This window comes from Chenopodium quinoa, unplaced genomic scaffold (genome assembly GCF_001683475.1).
Source record: "Chenopodium quinoa cultivar QQ74 unplaced genomic scaffold, ASM168347v1, whole genome shotgun sequence".
Taxonomy (NCBI): Eukaryota; Viridiplantae; Streptophyta; class Magnoliopsida; order Caryophyllales; family Amaranthaceae; genus Chenopodium; species Chenopodium quinoa.
Genome location: NW_018743448.1, coordinates 1,165,392 through 1,173,829, shown reverse-complemented (window position 1 = coordinate 1,173,829; position 8,438 = coordinate 1,165,392). Strand labels below are relative to the sequence as shown.

The 8,438-nt window shown below is 34.2% G+C and overlaps 1 long non-coding RNA gene across 2 annotated transcripts; it reads right to left on the bottom strand.

Moving 5' to 3' along the window:
* Positions 1–3,163: 3,163 nt before the first annotated feature.
* On the bottom strand, positions 3,164–7,331 carry LOC110739252. 2 transcript variants are annotated; one of them, XR_002514762.1, is made up of 5 exons: positions 6,994–7,331; positions 6,761–6,898; positions 5,394–5,512; positions 4,925–5,054; positions 3,164–3,445 (listed from the first exon to the last, which is right to left on the bottom strand). It is a non-coding gene; the product is annotated as an uncharacterized LOC110739252 (long non-coding RNA). The 2 variants fall into 2 exon arrangements; XR_002514761.1 differs by having other exon boundaries at positions 6,761–6,923; positions 6,994–7,330.
* Positions 7,332–8,438: the final 1,107 nt, after the last annotated feature.

Genomic DNA, 8,438 nt, shown 5'->3' with positions numbered 1-8,438 from the left:
AGGACATTTAGGATTGTAACATGACTTACGCAGTTTTAGCTAAAGTCATGTTTAAGAAAGCAAGTTAGTTCTTTGCTTGTTTACAAACCAAAAACAATTGTTGTTAAGGTTTAGTAGACTTTACCTAATGTTCAAACGTTGTAGAGATCATTGAGGTAAGATTATTCTTAAAGTTGACTTAGAACAATGTCTCAAATATATGTTTTCTTTGTTCTTATCAATCTTTGATTTTAATCTTTTAGGTGGTTCGTTAACCATCCCTAAGCCAATATTCACACGGTGATTAGGCGAGAACAAGTTCGAGTTAAGAAGAAGTCGAATCTTAGTTCATTCCTTTTGAAAATATAAATTACACGTATTGTCCCAAAAGGTTATGGAAAATCTGAAAAGTCGTTTATTTTGAGAAAATGAAACAAAATTTAGATAGGGAATTTTGAAGACTATTTTAATTTATGAGAGAGTGGAAAACACGTCATTTCGAAATAGAATTCAAAATTTGGAGAGGGTCCAATAAATTTAATGAAAGTTTGTTTTGAAAATAAAGTGAAGCTACTATTTCTAGTACGCAAAATACATAAACATGTCATTTTCGAAACTGGACCCAAACTAGAAAGAAAAGACTAGCTCGTAATTGAGTGTGACTTTTTTGTTCAAAATTGATGAAGGTAAGTTGTAATTTGCAACTTATTTCAAAAAAGATATGGAAATGTGAGAAAACTCTTGTATATCTAATCTTGTTATCTCTCCCTTTTTTAATGTTTGTCATCATTGTCATATTTTGCTAATTAAAAGTGAAGTTCTTCCAATTAAGTAGGCACCATGGTTTGAAAATGAATATTTATCAAACTTAGGTTTGACGGAGTGTTAGAATAATTTTTAAAATCATTCGAATCACTTTCCAAAATATGGTCTTAATTCAAAACGAAAGTTAAGGTGAGACCTTTGTAGCCCCCAAGTGTAGACTTAGGTGGCTTTTGTAATTCATGTATACATATGCTAGGAGATGTTTCTCATATTTGAAGCTCCAGGATTTGTATTTTCAATTTGTGGAATTTTGCATATGTTTATCATGAATTACTGTTTGATCAAGTAACATAATTATCTTGGTCAAATAATAGGATGTAGTATTCTTCCCTTTGTCATTTAAATTTATTATTAAGATGGTTCGTAATAAGCTTTAAATTATATTGATTTTGTAACATAATTAGCGCGTTCAAATCTGTAAATAGAGAGAAATGAGGATGTCCTGGCTTTGTAAGCCCCCAGTTTGAGGCAAAGAGTGAAAGATCATACGATCTTTGGGGTATTTTAATTGCCAAATGGGAGGGATCATCCCGACGTACCCCTAAAAAGTAAATGAACAAAAAAGACGGATTTGCATAAAAAAGGAAGGGGAATCCAACTTTCCCATAGAAGAATAAAGAAAGAGAATTAGACATGTTTTCGAAAAGTAAGGATTATTGACTTAATAGTTGAATCATCGTGATGACTTGGCAGTGAGGTATACGTGTAATAGTGATAACGATCGTTTTTTCATGTAGCGATCATGTTCAATCAATGTTCTTTGCTTAGAGAGGATGAATATATCCCACGCGGGCGGCCATATAAATTGCTCTAAATGAGATGACTAATGCTTAAGAAGTGTAAGAGACATCTAAAGTTAATGCCGAGGCTGTCAATATATCAAATCAATTAATTGTATTCACTCGTCTTTTTTCTAGGCAACGTATATAGAACTTGAATCACCTTGGTAATAAATAGCCCTATTATTAAAAGAAAATAAGATGATTGTTTTGAAAGTGATATTCATCTTAATTTTCTTGGAAAAAGATATGAAAAACATCGAATAAATTTGATTCAATTGCTCTACAAAAATGATGTAATCAAGCCAATGGCTATCAAATCATCCAATTCTTTATTTTTTTTTCGATTTTATAATCATTGCTCAACACTTTATGCACTTTATGTATGAGCATAACTACTCAATAGTAGATCCATATGTGCAAAGGCCTAAGGTGGGCCATAATTCTGTAGAATGATGACTTTCATGATACATGGTTATGGTCTACCTCAAGGAGGGCCTTTCCAAGATTGTAACGTGGCTAGGCTTGGGGTTATGAAGAATGGACAGACTCAAGTATATTCCCTTAGTCCCTTACTTTTGGTGCTTCTCAAATTAAAAGCTTTCTAGTTCATTTAACAACTCCTACATTAGGTGCCTTCTTCCTTGTCCTCTTTTTTTTTCTTCTTCTTTCTTTTTCTTGACAAGTTTGGTTTTGGGTATAGAACGATTTTTTTTTTGCTTTTGCATTGGATCTTTCCTTCTTAGGTTTGGTCCAACTTTGTGTTCCACTCTTATGTTTCGCTCCCCCAATTTTTCATTTGTATCTCTTTGCACCATTCCCATCCCAAGGTTTGGAATAATGTAGGTTGAATAAGGAAGGCTCAATTGACGAGGCTCAAAAGGTCTGCCAAAAAGATGGATTTGTTCTAAGGTTAAAGACATGAGATCATTTTCGTAGAGTTTCAAGTTGCCTCCTGTGTTGGTGCATTCATCATATCCTTTCTTAGTGGGCCAAAAGATGGGCCTCTTTTCATTTGATAAATCTTGTAAGCCAAAGCTAGTCAAGATTCTTAAAGTGTCGAGCACGTATGCCTTTTTTTTTTTTTTTTTTTTTTTTATTGTCTGGTTTTATGTGTATTTCATTTAATTCGAGCTAATACTAGCAAAGTGATTGAAAAGAGAAATATTTCTCTTTTAGCGACGACTTTTGTTGTTGCTAATTATGTCGTTGTAAAACATACCATATTTGTAAGGTTTAATCCCTTTTTTTGCAACAACAAAAGTTACTGCGAAAAATAGCTATAATGTATGGCAACAACTACCAGTGTAGCTAAAATGTATGCTTTGCTATGACAAATCTGTTACTATTAATGGTTATATGTATAGCAACACCAGAATTTTAGCTAGAAGTTTGTCAATTACAACGACAATTTGGTTGCGATATGTTTTGAACTTTTTTTTTACAACAGCACATGTTGTAGCCAAAAATAATTTTTTTTGCATTAAAAATTTGTTTTATTAATATTATTTTTGTAACAAGTATCAAAAATGAAAACTAAAAAATTATATAAAAACTATATAAAAACTATACTCAATTGGTAATAATATAAATTATATATTAATATAAGCTTGCTTTTTAAAGCCTGTCAAATACATCGTATGTTTGAATATTTATCATGTCATAATAACTAAAAAATAAGGACTCTTTAATTCCTTAATATACAAAATATTTCACTATACTATATATTTGAGCAATATATTCTAAGTTTTCCCCATCTTCAAGCTTCAAAATATTACAATTGCATGTACTTTGTGAACTTAGCTTGCAATAAATCCATTCGTCATACCTCCAAATGAATGACCATGATGTTGCATTATTGCCTGAAAATAAATTTATAAAAAAACACAAGCAATAAACGGAATGGAATGAACAAAGGGAATGAAATGAAATTACCTTAAATTTTTTATGTTGTTTGTTTTAAAAACAAAGGGAAACACTGCCACCAATCCAACCACCACATAACTACCTAATTGCTTCACTTCCCACCATTTCCAGCCACCCCACCACTCGACGCACCTCCCCCACCACTCGCCACCCTTCGCTGCACCTCCCCCGCCCCTCGTCGCCGCTCCATGTACCCACACGGCTCTCCCCTGAAAAACCTCCCCCAACCCCACAAAACCCTAGAAACAATTCCCTCTCCCCGTAAAACCGTCGGCCGGCTCTCCCACCACCCTCGAAACCCCGTGTAAACCCAGCCGCTGGTTTCGAGGGTGGGAGGAGAGCCGACCGGCTGTTTTACGGGGAAAGGGGTGAGTTTTTAAGGTTTTTGCGGGAGTGGGGGAGTTTTTGGGGGAGGGGATCTCCGGCGAGGGACGGGGGAGCTCCGGCGAGGGATGGTGGAGGTGCGGCGATGGTGGCTGGGTGGTGGGGATAGGGTAGGATGGTGGTGGCTGGTTTGGATATGGTGGTGTTGTGGTGGTTAAGGAAAGGGAATGGAAAAACCTTGGGGGGGGGTGGGGAATGAAGTTGGAAGGATTTGGGGTAATGGAGAGGGTAAAGGGAATGGGAAAAAATGCCAAACAAATAACAACAAAGGGAATCAGGACAATTGATTCCCATTCCCTTTGATGAATACCCCCAACCAAACGGCCCCTGAGTATAAAACACAAACAACCTTAATTGTAACTTGGATAAGAGTAATTTTAATAACAAACTGCCACCCAAAGAAGCTAAATTTTTTATGACATTTTTTAGCAGAGTTTCCTTTGTAAAATGGGCAATCCCCACCAATAGGGTATCAACATCAAACTTGTACATTAAAATAAAATTAATTCTAAACCATTTTCCATTGAGTACAAGCTAATAATTCCTATCATGGCTATCAATAACAACCATTTCACATCAAATACAAGCTTATGATTAATTGGTAACGCATCATTAACAAATTATTATTCCCTATCTTAACACCAAATACCAAGTTAATGTATCGATGTTACCTATATTTCTTTTCACATTCTTTCATTACAAATTTGAACTGTAACTTTTGAGCTTTTTCCCTTAATTTTCATGTCAATACACACTCAAAACATATAAAGAAGTCATTGGCAAGCAGTACGAGAACCCCTTTTTCTACACTAAGTCAATATTCCATAGCTAGACATAATAAATTATCCAAGAGCAGCCGTGAAAGCCATATCAAATGGCATTCCCTATAACTACTAGCGGAAAGATAGCATAGGACCACATAAGGCCATGCATACATTCAACACAGATACATTTCAATGCAAATGTTAAAGGCAAATAAGGTGTATTTCTCTAGGATAAATTAGAGTCAAGCAAGGGATTAGTATACATACAGAAAGCACAACTTTGGTAGCCTGCCTAAAGACTCCGGAATTAGACTGCTGAAACTGTTCAAATAAAGATCCAAACTGACCAAATTTGTCACTAGGTGTTGGCCCACTGATATTGTTACTGTACAGTTCCCTGAGAATAAAAAGATACTCTAATAAGTTCAAATAATTTCATAACAAAAAAAAAAAGCAAAGGAACAAGCGCATGATAAAAGTTACATTCCAATGAACCAGAAAAAAACAAATAAATTTATGCTTGATCCATATTATAAGCTCAAAAGCAATAATAATTTGGGTAATTTCCCATCAAACCAGGTTCAAGGATGACTAGATGTATGCAACTATACCCTTCAAAACGAGAGAGAGAGAGAAAGGTACAAACAGCCAGCTATCAGTTTATCACTCCTTGCATAAAACTGGTGCACTATACATTTATTTATTTATGGCAGTAAAATACAGAAGCAGAACAGACCTTCATTCCTTTTTACAAGCTCCAACAGAGCAAAAGCATAGTCAATAAAGCAAAAGCAGCAGCTCCACCATTATCCACTAGCAAAAGCAGAGCTCCGGCAGCTCCAGCAGCACATAAGGCTGAATGTTTATTAAAACAAAAACAGGTACATATTTATTGCACAAAACAGAGAATACTAAACTACTTGGCCCATAATCGATAAAGCTTGTGTAAAAACAATACCAAAAGCATAACATGATAAAACTATGAAAACACGCATCGCCTCTTCCTCTAAATTCATTCTACTCATGCCACAAGCATCTTGTAACATATTGATCATCATCAAACTCATCATTTATCTTCATCAACACTTTGTAAAATTACATGAGAAAGGAGTGAAAAAGGCCTATGTATAGAATCATAAGTCATGTATGACTAGCTAAAGTTATATCATCTGACATATACTTTCATTAATCATGCATATGGAATAGCAACCATATTTGATTACCAAAAACAAATCTTCAATGACATAAGCTAATGCAATATTAATAAGAGATTAATATGATAAGAACATAACTACATATATTATACATCAAATCATATATTATACCTCATAGGCTTCAAATTCAGTTAACATATATGATTGTATGAGTATAATTATAGAGTTAGTTTATCCCTAAGCTAGTAGCATTTCTTGCAACCATATAAGTTTTAGAATTTAAGTGCGCAATATGGGTAGAACTAATGACATATTAGGTAAGTAGATTCGTCAATACCAACTCACATATATATATATAACACTCTCAATCTATCATAAAATAAAAGGCAAATTCTAGTATAAAGATGCAGGCTTTACAAATGGAAATGTTACCTAGATAATTTGTAATAAGCAACCTAAAGGCAGACTTAAAAGGTATTCTACACTTTCAATTAAACAAACAACTAACTTTGACTTGACAGTTGCTAACTAGATATTAGCCTAGCAACAAATTAAACAACCAAATTCACCATTTTATTTTCTAATTGTTTGTTAGAAGCATACAAAGTAGAATAGAAACTTCATATCATGTTTAAAATCACCAACTTTCAGACAAAAGCATAAAAAAAAAAAAAAAAAAAAAAAAAAAAAAAAAAAAGAAAAAAGAAAAAAGAAAAACACTCTTCTAGAAGTCATACACATATAAATATATATAAGGATTCCATATAAATGATTCTATTGGTAAAAAAAATTAGGAACAAAAGCAATTGGGCTTTACAAGAAGTAAACATGTAATCAATTTGATCAATAAACGAACACCAAAAAGGACAAAATACATTTATAAAAAAACACAATTAAAGAGAATGAAAGTTGTAATTAAATATAAAGAGGTTAAGAGTTATATACGCACGCTTTGAGTTCATCGTGACGAAGTCGCTTTCAATGGAGGGCTATTACATCTCAATTACAAATTCTTCAAATCGTACCCTTGAATTAACCCAGAAACCGAACTCTTCAATCAACCCAGAAAGTGAACTCTTCAATAAATCTAGAAATCGAACTGCTCAATAAACCTAGAAATCGTACCCAAAAATTTAAAAACCCTTCAAATCGAACCCGACAATTATAACCCAGAAATCTTACCTCAAATGGTGAAGCAGTGTCGCCGGAGATTAAAGTTATTGTCGAGATAAAGATGTGTCACCGGAGCCCTTCACTATAATTACCGCCGAATATACTTCATAGACCTAGGTATGAATGCAGTGAGACTTGTGAGAGGGAAGGAGGTAGGGTTTTTGTTTTTAGAACAAGAAAATTGAAGGAATAAGGAATGGGCACGGGTATATGATTCATTTTTAATTTTCATATATGTTTTGCGACGACTAATGATATTATTGCTACACACACTGTTATTTTTGGCCACAGTTATTGTTGCTGCAATACCCAATGGTTTATTTTTCGCAACGACTACTGTTATAGCTATACATTACTTTTTTTTTTTAGCAACGACTAATTCCGCTGCTAATCCTAGTACTAAATTTTTAGCCCTAAATTTTCATTGCCCACGCTGAAAGTTTGTGGAGGGAAATGAAATTTTGATTTTTCGTAACAACATTTGCAACGATTTATTTTAGTCGTTGACAAGGCTATATTTTGCTACGACAAACATTGAGTCGTTGCAAAAACCTGTTGCGATAAATGGGTTTTTTTTGTAGTGTAATAGATAGACGTACTTGAAAATATAATTTTTTTTTATTCATTAATTAATGAGAGTACATAATAAGTAGATTCGACAGCATGAATCTCTTAGTCTATCATATAGAAAACAAAAAGGAAAGAAACAAAACAAGACCTAGGGAACTACATCTTGAATTGTTGACAACTTCTTGAGATTGCGTCTTCGAGCTTTGTCCGTTTCCAACGTAGGTGAGATCCTCTTTAAAAATCTAGTCCATCGATATGATTCATGGTTTCATTTATTAAGTCCCTTTCAATTAATGTTTCCACAGTATAGACTTTACGAAATGTGTCTAAACCAAGGTATTGTAAATGACACTTGTATGGTGGAGACATGTTGTCTATAACTTTGGGACAAGTTCATGATCCGTAGGCCTTTGTGAAAGAAGAGCAACCTCTGATCGCCACCTGGAAAAGAAGTCAATGAAGCCTTCTTCTTCCCCTTACTTGAGTAACTAGTAGTTATGAGCTCGATGTTATCTCCATGTTGGGCTAGAAACGCTTTTACAACGTCCTCCCAAGTGGAAGTTTGTTTTGTATCGAGGTTATAAAACCAAGATCTAGCAGTTGGGTTCAATGAAAGAGGAAAAGTACATGCATATAAGCTGTGCTCAACCCCTTTCAATGACATAATTCCGAGAAAGCTCATTAAGTGAGTCCTAAGATTGTCTGTAACCTTAAAGGATGGTAAATCCGTAGTCAAGAATTTTTCTTAGAGAGTCTTGCCACTAGGTGGTGGTGCAAGCTCAACTAGCTCGAAGGATAAGTTTCTCTAAGGCCTATACTCTTTCGGCTCTTGTTTTTTCTTGCAGAATTTTTTTTCTTTTTCTTTTTCTGCTTTTATTTTAGCC